The sequence below is a fragment of the Eschrichtius robustus genome, chromosome X, assembly GCF_028021215.1.
Source record: "Eschrichtius robustus isolate mEscRob2 chromosome X, mEscRob2.pri, whole genome shotgun sequence".
Classification (NCBI taxonomy): Eukaryota; Metazoa; Chordata; class Mammalia; order Artiodactyla; family Eschrichtiidae; genus Eschrichtius; species Eschrichtius robustus.
Window position 1 is genome coordinate 92,813,886 of NC_090845.1, and position 11,468 is coordinate 92,825,353.

The window sequence follows — 11,468 nt, forward strand, 5'->3', positions numbered from 1 at the left end:
AAAACGGCCGTAAATTCTTTCTGAGTCCTCTTCTTTTCCCTAAGAGCTGCCTCAATATCCATGCAGGTCAGGAAGGCTAGGTTCTCTTCAGAGACAGAAGGGACAGCAGGCAATAAAGCAAGTGTCTCTCCTTTGAAGGCTGACAGCAAAGATGACTAAAATAGCAAGTCAGAGTGAGCTCAATTATTGTGCCCTATTGTGCCACACAGGCCCCATTACTGCCCATACTGCCTAAGGCCACCGGAGATAAAAGGTGCAGGACCCCCAACTCACCCCATCAGTCTCTAAAACTTGGATATTATAAAAGATTTTGCTTGTTTTAAGACAGCACCAAGAGACTCTTTAATATACTCTTCTGACTCCAGACAAAGTGGTAGTAATTTCCACATTAGCAGCAGGTAGAATAAGGTATTTCTACCTCAGCCCAAGAGCACAGGGAAATCTCCTCTTTCCCAGATAAAAACAAAAAAGGAATACCCTCCTTTCCCTCAGAACCTACAGTACCCAGGGTCTTGTTACGCTTGCTCCACACCTACCCACTCCCACCTCCCAACTTATTCTCAGGCCGTCCACAATGGTTGTTTTCAGGAGAAAGACTGGTGATGATAAAGGGACTGGGGAAGGAGAAGAAGGTAAGTCCCCAAATTTGCTGAAGGTAAACCAAGTACTGCTTTGTCTCCACTTCTGTACCACTTTTGTAGCTCCCTGACCTTCTTTACTCCTTTATGGCACTTCAGAACTCATTACCCTGCACACCCAGGAAAGCCTCTGGGCTTGAATTGCAGAAGAATCAACTTGCCTTTTTTTCTTCACAACACCCAACAATAGCACACGTGTCTGGGCTTGGTTTTCTACGTAAAGTGGCTAAGTTTAGATTCTTCTCCCATATAGGCCGTCATGCTGGCACAACATTGTGGGTCAACTATACTCCAATAAAATTTTTTTAAAAAAGTGGCTAAGTTTAAAAAGAAGAAGGAGAGATAGCATGAGAAAGCTTTTAACTTAATTTCCTCCATTATTTCTAGTGTCAAACTATTAGAAAATGTCAGCATAAGGGTAAAGCTGAGAGAAGTCCAGTTCCAGAGGCCTGGTGCAAAGCAAAAGTGTTGACAGAGGGAAAACAAGCAGACAAGGGTGTCCCTAGGGCCAGTAGAAATAAACAAAGCAGAGAGGTTGGGTGCAGATCTCAGACACAAACAAGAGACCCTGCCCTTACAGCTCCTTTCACCCTAAACCACATATCCCCATTCCAGAGACTTCATCTGCTTTAAATTCTCCCAACCAACCCTGTTCTTTCACTGCTGGGCATCTTACCCTGATCACAGAAGCCACCACCAGCTGCTACTGCTTAGCAAAGAGAGTAGGTAAGGGGAGAGGATATTCCTAAACCCAATGTTAGAAAGGGAGATGTGTTCCCATCATCTCATCCCAGTTTTTCTCATAACATAATTTTAGAAAGTGTCATACATAGTTTGTGTTCAAGTTCTGCAGTGCTTTCTGTGGTATTTTTCAGTTATGTTTCTTAAGGGCTGATCTGGGGTCCTAATACACATATGACAGTGTTTCTATACTGTAGTGTACACACACTGCTGGTGCCCAGTTCAGGCCCCCTTTGCAAGGCAGATGGACGCACCCCCAGCAGCTGTGGGTGTTAGCAGCTAACTATACCCGCTTCCTTTTCTGGATAATTGCACTCTGCAGAATAAGAGCTTCAGTACTCTACAAGACTTCTACTCCCCACACACCCCTGCAACCTGCAGTCAATGACTGATGATGAGAGTATATAATGCCAGACTACCTCAAGGTAGACCAATTTTGTGGTGCAAAACCTATCCCAGCACTCCTTGTGGGGTCAGGTTGAAGCTGGTTTCCAGTAGGCTTAAGTTATTTCCCCCTGCCATATCCTGCTTCCTTCACTCCCCTGCACTTGAGAGCACTCCCCCGATAAATCACATGAAGAACCCACACTCCCCGCACCTCAGTCTCAGGCTCTGCTTCAGGCAACCCTCCCTAAGACTTTTTTTTTTAACTGAAGTATAGTTGATTCACAATGTTGTGTTAGTTTGGTATACAGCAAAGTGATTCAGATATATATAGATATATATTCTTTTTCATATTATTTTCCATTATGGCTTATTACAGGATATTGAATATAGTTCCCTGTGCTATACAGTAGGACCTGTTTGTTTATCCATGTTATATATAATAGTTTGTATCTGCTAATCCCAAATTCCTAACTTATCCCTCCCCCACCCCCTTTCCCTCTGGTAGCCATAAGTTTGTTTTCTATGTCTTTGAGTCTCTCGCTGTTTTGTAAGTAAGTTCATTTGTATCATTTTTTTAGATTCCACATACAGCTCATATCATATATTTGTCTTTCTCTGACTTCACTTAGTATGATAATCTCTAGTTCCATCCATGTTGCTGCAAATGGCATTATTTCATTCTTTTTTATGGCTGAGTAGTATTCCATTGTGTATATATACACCACATCTTTATCCATTCATCTGTCAGTGGATATTTAGGTTGCTTCCATGTCTTGGCTATTGTAAGTAGTGCTGGTATGAACATTGGGGTGCATGTATCTTTTCAAGTTAGAGTTTTCTCTGCATATATGCCCAGGAGTGGGATTGCTGGATCATATGGCAACTCTATTTTTAGTTTTTTGAGGAAACTCTATACTGTTTTCCATAGTGGCTGTACCAATTTACATTCCCACCAACAGTGTAGGAGGGTTTCCTTTCCTAAGACTTATTTTTATCTCATGTTTATCAGAGGACTAAGCAAGCAAGGCCCTCTGTAGGCCCCCCCATTGTAGGCAGAACAGTCATAACCATCTCTGGGGAAGCCAGGGGTGAGTTAAGATGCAACTAGATAGGGACCCTCAAATTAAACTTGGACATATGACCTAACAAATGAAAATGAGGCTCAGCCTATTCATAACATCTCTTGTCTTGCTGACATTAACAGACTACATTCTCTGAAATTAGAAATGAAAGTAAATTCGTTCATGCTTCATTGTAGTTCTTTTTCAATACAGAATCTGAAAAAAAATCTTATAATTGTTAGAAAAAGCTATGTGACACTCCTTAAAAATTTGGTTAGATTGTAATTATTTTGTGATAGATATTCTTGCTCTAATAACATGCATCTTAAATTTATCAGTTGTTGGTTGTTTCATTTCTGTTAACTGTAAACTGTTACTGAAGATGGCCAAAGAACAAGCCCAAGGTTGGATACCCGATAAAGATGCTCTGATTAATCTAGAAGTGTTAAAAAAACAGACCAGATTGCCAGTTTGCAAATAATAAAAATATATCCTAATTTAATAATTCTGCTATGACTCAGAAGACATATTGGGGTCATTATTATAAACCTTGATCATAATATTGTAGAAGTATATAGGTATTGGTTGAGTAGGGTTCAGGTTGCAAAAGGGTTCAGGTTGAAAGTGACCAGATTTTTAAAATTACATTTGCAGACATACAAAATCCTTAACTTCTGGTATCACATTCGGTTTTTTTCCTCCAACACATAAATCCTATTATATATCCTTTGTAAAGCCACCCATACCAAAACAGTTAACTAAATCCACTCTTCTGGCTTAAAATAAAAGAGCCAAGGCAATTCTTTTCACTGGGATTATCCTCTCAATTAAATTCCATCTAAATTAAGACCCAAACATATCTGAAAACTTATTTCTGTGTATATTTGAATATATTCCTTTTAGTGTTACCTCTCATCATTAATTCCCTTTTTTATTTATTATTTTTATTTATTTACATGTATTTATTTGTATGTTATGTTATTATTTATTTCAATTCCTTTTTATTTGTTATTTAGCAAAATATATTGATTGTATCCTCCCTTGAAAAAAGTCAGATTATGGAGGGTCTTTTAAGTGGTTGTTTTTGATTTGGTAACTGAAATAAGCGTTTCCTATTTCATAAGAATAAAATATCATTATTTAAAAATTTATACTAATCTGAGAAATATTGGTTGTTTCTGAAAAGCCCTTTCTACATTAGTCAAATAAATCTCAATGTTTATAGGTCTTATGTAGTATTTTAGTTCTGTACAAGATTTTCAGTATAGCATAGGAAAGAATACTATTTTAACTTGCATAACACAGGTATACTGAAGAGGAGAGATGACTTTCCTAACTTACTTGTAATAATGGTTAAATGAAGTCTTGGTAAGAGCAATTGAAGAATGGAGAATTACTCATTAAAAATTTTAAAGTGCTAAAACATTGGAATGGATAGAATTATACAGGGGAATGATATATCTTATTTCTTTTTCAGAAATAATAAGAAAATTATATGAGGGCAGATATGTACATTTTATTACAATAGTACCCTCTGTTGGTATTTCTCAAACATTTTCTGGCCACCAACCCTTAAGGGTTTCCATGATTGTATATGATTAATATCACATCATCCATTTCTAATAAAAAAACATTTTCTAAGTCCTTCATCTATCTTTCAACATTCACCAGTTTCACCACAGAAATTATATGAAATTTCAGTGTCACTGTTTGATCCAAAATGCCCATCTTTCCTGGCCTAGTTGACAGATACTCGTATTCTGAAAGCCCAGGCCAAATATCACTCCCTCTGTGAAGACCTTCCCAGTCTCCTTTTTCCTATGCAGAATTCATCCTTTCCTTAAATGTGCATTCATAGGTCTTTATACATACCTCTTTTAGACCTTACATCTTACTACATTATAATTATATGTTGCATCAATTAGCAATTGTGTCTGCCGGTCATTAAGAAACCCATTATTTTTCTATCACATAAAAGAAATCCGAAGGTAGGCAGTTCAATATTGTTACAGCAGCTCCTTTCATCTTTTTGCTATGTTTTCCAAGCTCAAGCTCTGCCTTCCTAACGCAAAGTTTCCTCAGTGTAACAATATGGTTGCTGTAGTTCCAGCCATCACACCCGTGTCCTAGGCAAGAATGAGTAAAAAGGTAATGCCTCCCAGCTTAGCAACTTCATAAGCACCATCACTCCTCCTCCCCCACCCCAGTGCATGTATGTGCACACACATACACATGGACACAATTATGAAGCTTTCTAGGAAGCCCCACCCAACAACTTCCACCTACGTACCATTGACCTATATTTAGTCACATGGGCACCCCTATCTGAAAGGAAGGCTGAGAAATTACATTCTTTCCCATTTGGGTACATAGCCACCCCCCAACAAAACCACATTTTATCACTTAGAAAGAATGGGGAGAAAGGTATGTGATAGACAACTAGCGATCTCTGTCACATTTTTTTCACTTTTTAAAAATTCATTTATGTTTCCTTACCTAGATTGTAAAATCTTGGATGGTTTAGAGTATGTCACATTTATTTTGTATTTCCAGGGCCTAGCATAGTACAAGACATTGTTTGCTGTTCATTTCCTTCACCTACAATATGAAGGGTTATTCCATGTAATCTGCCTAGATAAAAAAGATCTCATGTTTTACCAGAATAATTTTCTGTGCTTTGTATTGACTTTATCATGTCCTTGATTATTTAAGAAAACAAAGCTTCCTCACTTATGAAAGAGCTAATGTTCTTGATAGTCATATTACTTCTTTGTTTATTTTTAAATGCTTTATTGCTCCTTTCATATGAATAGCCAAATATCGTTTCTTTTCACCAACTCTCCTATTTTAAGTATCCAAATCTCCTGACTTTTGATTTTGTTTCCTTCCTAAGATTGACTCCTAAATGTAAAATGAAATAAAATAACTTTCAGGATATATTTTCCACCAGGCCCCTGGACAATCAAAAACTTGTTCTTTCACCTTGGAAAAAGATGCTAGAAACTATTATCTTTATTCAATGTTACTATTGATGAGACGCATGGGAAGAGTTATCTAATCAGAAGAGATGCTCAGCCTTCTCCAGGTTAAATCTGTATGGGCAAAATGTTATTAACATAAAAATTTCAAAATTGTATGCTAAATGGGAAGTACCTAGAGATTTCTCAAGGCCCTTGGTCTCCATGATGTTTCTATTTGTCAGAGTCCTGGTGATTCTTTGCCTGAGAATATTAGGCAATAGCAGTATAGCATTATCAGTTATAATTTCAATTACTATTTTAAACCGTTTCTTGGCCACAACCTTACTTCTTATTAATTTGAATCTGGCATCTTCAAGGCCAGTGGGTTTTAAATGAGGATGTGCATCAGACTTAACCTATGGAGTTCCATTAAAATAAAGGTTTTTTGGTACCTGCTCCAGATTTACTGAATCTCTTTAGTTGGTGTTCTTGATATTCTGTCAATATATATTCTTCCTGTATGTTTGGTATATTCATGGTATAGAATGTACATTATATCTCTGTATTATTACATATCTTACAGTTTTTTCCTCTAACTATGTTCATCTTTTTTTGTAAATCAGATGTAACATTTACTGTCTGATGAAAATAAGCTCAATCATTATCCTTATAGATATTTTGTCTAAAACTTTGGGAATTGGCTTTATTATCGGGATTGTCTTTTATATCATGCATTTTGGCCCATTGGTTTGTCTTCTAGGAAAAAGGATAAGCAGATAATTTAATTCAAGAAAGAAAAAAAGGGAGGGGGACTCTGACTAGAGAACTGAAACCCTAACTACTTTTGGGGAATTCTGGATTTCTTTTTCCTCTCCTCAGGCCTCTTAATTTCATGCTTTATAAAAGGCCCAGAAAGTAGAGCAAATCCTACATGCTGTGGTTCAGAGAATATCAAGCGATTTAGACAATGCCACTGCAGTGGGCTGAATGGTAACCCCCTGAAAGATATTTTCACTTCCTAATCCCTGAAATCTTTGAATATTACAATATATGGTAAGCAAAAAAAAAATAAAAAAAGATAAATTTAAGGATTTTGAGAGGAGACCTTATCCTAGATTATCCAGGTGGGCCCTACATCCAAAGACAAGTGTCCTTATAAAAGTGAGGCAGAGGAATATTTGACAGACACACAAAGAAGGCAGTGTGATGAAGGCAGATGTTGAAGAAATGAGGCTACAAGCCCATTAATGCCAGGGCAGCTACAAGAAGCTGAAAGAAGCAGGGAACCACTTCTCCCCTAGGGCCTCCAGAGTGAGTGTGGTCCTGCCAGATTTCAGATTTCTAGCCTTCACAACTGTGCAAGAATAAATTTCTGTTGTTTTAAGCCACCAAGTTTGTGGCAATTTGTTATAACAGCCTTAGGAAACTAATACAGCCACTAAGATGATAGAACTTCTTGCCTCAGAAGTTCATAGAATTGAGCAGGCCATGGTTCAGAATTGAACTGTCTCAGATATGATTGGCTTCTTGAGGGAGAATGTGAGCTACTTTAACAGTAGAATGTTGTGCTTACATCCCTGCAGACTTCTCTGAGATCTGTGATACTACTAGAAATCCAGGAAGTAAACCAAGAAATCAGAAATTGGGTAATCTGGAGAATGACCTCATAGCTGGTTCAGCAGACTCTTCAGATCAGAGATGGGATATATTCCCTTGGTTTAATATAGGCACTCTTGGCTCCTGGCTGAGAAGTGTACCACAAACTCTGATCATAATCAAACATACAAAATCTGATCACAATCCTTCCTTTAGTATTTAGTATTGTTTGTTTTGCGGTTTCAGATTTATGATCTCCATCACAGCTGTTGTTCTGTCAAACAATCGAGCAAATGGTTATATAGCAGAAAGAGCAGAAAAACCTGATACAGAGATATAAACAACCACTGTGGGAAACTTGGAGACTGGAACAACCATAGACAGAAACTTGAAATATGATTGTGACACCTCAAGCAACAGTGAAAATCAAGAATGATCACACCTTAGACATTAATGATGTATTTAAGGAAAAACTGAGAGCCCAAACTAGCCCCACACTCAGCCTGGACTCTGAGAACGAAAACTATGCTTTACTGTCTATATTAATATAACTTTGCTATTCCTCTGTCTTCATGAGCATCTCTTTATTTTCAGAACTGTCCTGCCCAGGTAAATGGTTTGATTGCTCATCCCAAGAACTTCCCCAGGATACAAGGTTAATATACAAAGTGTCACTTTCCTGTATACCAGCAATGAACAAGTGGAATGTGAAATTAAAAACACAGTACTATTTACATTAGCACCCCCAAAATGAAATACTTAGGTGTAAATCTAACAAGATATATATAAGATCTATATAAGGAAAACTAAAATTCTAATGAAAGAAATCAAACATGAACTAAATAAATGGAGAGATGTTCCACATTCATGGACAGGAAGACTCAATATTGTCAAGATGTCAGTTCTTTCCAAATTGATCTATAGATTCAATGCAATCCCAATCAAAATCCCAACAAATTATTTTGTGGATATCGACAAACTGATTCTAAAGTTTATATGGAAAGGCAAAAGACCCAGAATAGCCAACGCAATGTTGAAGAAGAAGAACAAAGTCAGGGAACTGACACTACCCGACCTGAAAACCTACTATAAAAGCTACAGTAATCAAAACAGTGTGGTATTGGCAAAAGACTAGACAAATAGATCAGTGGAACAGCACAAAGAGTCCCAGTTTAGGCCCACATAAAATAATCTTTAACAAAGGTGTAAAGGCAGTACAATGGAGAAAAGATACCCTTTTCAACAAATGGTGCTGGAACAACTGGACATCCACATGCAAAAAAATTAGTCTAGACACAGACCATATACCCTTCATAAGAATTTCCCAAAAGACCCACTAACTCTTCAATGGGAAGCATCAACAAAGTTTGCACCCTAAGATTCTCTGAATTTCTTACCTCAATTCTTGCCTTGCTGCTTCCACCACTCTTGGACTGTTGTATCATGATTCTGAATCCTAATCAAGTCTCCACACTGAAATCTCTACTTTAAACCAAACTTCCAATTTTAATGAATTCTATCCTTACCTCTTCCCTCTGAGACACTGCCAAATCTTTGTGGAATAGATGTTCTCCCTTGCTGTGATAAGTAATATACTCAAGCTTTGTTTTTCAGGTTGTGTTGGTGATATTTGGGGAGCTTATTATATATATAATATATATATTATTTAATATATATAGATGTAGATATAGATGTCAATACATACACACTCATACGTTGCATCCATCAATCACATGAAAAAATTATAAGGGTTAGATCATAGATCATTGGGTCAAGTTCAATATTTTTTTATCCAATAGTAACTAAAACGATAAAGATTGGTTGGCAAGTCTCAATCCTGTTCAGTCTCTCACAACACTCTTGCAGTTCATCAACTCTCTGGGTGCTAAGTTATGCATCTGAGGAAGGTAGATCACTCCAGAGTTTCCTTCCAGGCCCAGACCCTCAAAGAAGGTAGGGAACTAATACATACATATTAGAATTATTCCATTCCATTATAATGGAAGGGAGGGACGAATTGGGTAAATGCATTCAGACTAGGTACACCCAAGGGACAAACCAAACAAATTGAAGTGGGGCAAGAAGGGAGGATGCACAACAGTCATCAACTCCTAGTGGCTAAGAGCATAGTAAAGATGTATTAGTACATAATTACCACGTATTTAAGTAAACATTACACACATAGTGCACAGACTCTATGTACTGTCATTATCTATATCACTGTTTCTCAGCTGAAAAATATATTCAAGGGAACTCTTAAAAGAAAAACATTCTCTCAGACCCAATCATTTATGTAAATTCTTTTTATACTACTATTTCTTAAATATAAACAAACAAAACTAAATATGAACTCTGCTGTTCATAAAGCTCTTATACAAATTCAACACCAACGTAAATTTACAAATTATGCACAAATAAAAAATAATGTTCATTTAATGTGATACATGATGTTTGCTGAGACAAAACTGCCCTTAGAAACCTGAACATACTACTGACTGGCCAGTGTGTGCTCTTGACCTTCAGCATGCTTGTATGTCTTATGAGGACTCTCCTTTCCCATCACTTTCCTCTCGCAAACTACTGGAAAATCTTCATTTGTACAGTAAGCCATGAAGTAGGAGGTTCACCTCATTTATTTTCTCACTAACTTATGACAAAGTAGTATTACCTTGTGCCAACTTGATTTTAAAAACAGACTCAAATACATGTCCAAATTATGTGGCAGCTGTTATCATTCAGTCATCCAGGCACTCCAGAATATGCTTAACACTGGATGTAAAAGTAAGACATGCTTGTAGAAAAACTCAGACTGTCATTGGATTCCAGTTTGAAAAACAGTGTCCTATTAAAGTATGTGTACAAAATATATGTTTAAATTAGGCTATTTTGTTAGCTTTTTATTAATACTTTCTGGTGCTATTACCTGAGTACCTACATTATAATGCAGCACTTGACTCTTGCTTCATTTGGACAATCAAGTCTCTTGTTTGTGGGGACTAAGCTATGGGCCATTCTGTCTCACTAGTCCCAGGCCCCTGAGAATGGGTGCATTGGGACCACAGGTCAAACCATCATCACTCTCACTTCTACGATCTCTAAATTAAGTGAAAGAAGACACACATACTCAACAGTTGGGTAACCAAATAACTGAAGCAAGACGTAAATTTTAAGGAGTGGTTGAGGAACTGTTTTCATTATAAGTTGCATTGGTAGGACAAGGCACCGAGTTTAAGACTGTTTGGGGCTCGTGTGAAAACTCCCCACTTCTCCAACCCCCTTTCTCCTTCCCTTCCTCCTGCGTTCTTTCACTGTTCCTCTCCTTTCCACCTACTTTAGTTCTATGCTTCCCTCAAAGTTCATTGTGATGTTTTCCCATGAAGCTAAATATATTTTTTTATTGAGAGATTATGCCCTTATCATTTTATATTAAAATGTGCTTCCTTTTATAAAATAGTAGTAGGTAGTTTTAAAAATTGTCTTTGTTTGGCAAAATAAGTAATTGGCAATGTTGTGTTTTCCTCCGACTATTTTTAAAAATTTTACGTGTCCAAGATCTGGAACCACTGTCTAGAAAACAGAGAAAAGAGAAACAGGTAGGAAGAAAGAAAAGCATGTAAGTTGATTTAAGTTGAACAAGTTTAGCGCCATAATATATCTTCTACGGGAGCATTGGCGGGAATACCTAAGTCTCATTTGGGAGTCAGGGAAGGCTTCACAGAGGAGGTAACGTTTGAGCTGGGCTTTAAGGATTAGCAGTGGAGAAACGGCAGGGCATTCCAAGCAGAATGCATAATGCGTGCAAGAGCACAGAGCACAAAAGAACACTACGTGTCCAGCAACTCTAAGTAGCCTGGTGGCTGTTGCGCAATTCTGGGGTTAGGTGATCAAGGGTGAAGCAGGGACTATTTCTTCCTACTTGGCCCACTTCCCCTGCAGGTCATTGCACAGTGCTGGGCACACACACTTCAGAAGCTCAATAATTACTTGTTGAATTGGGACAGGGTGATCGAGTGTGCTGGGAACCAGGGCCTCCGGATTCTTTCTCACGCACCGCAGTGTGACCTTAGCTAAGTCCCTTTTCTCAG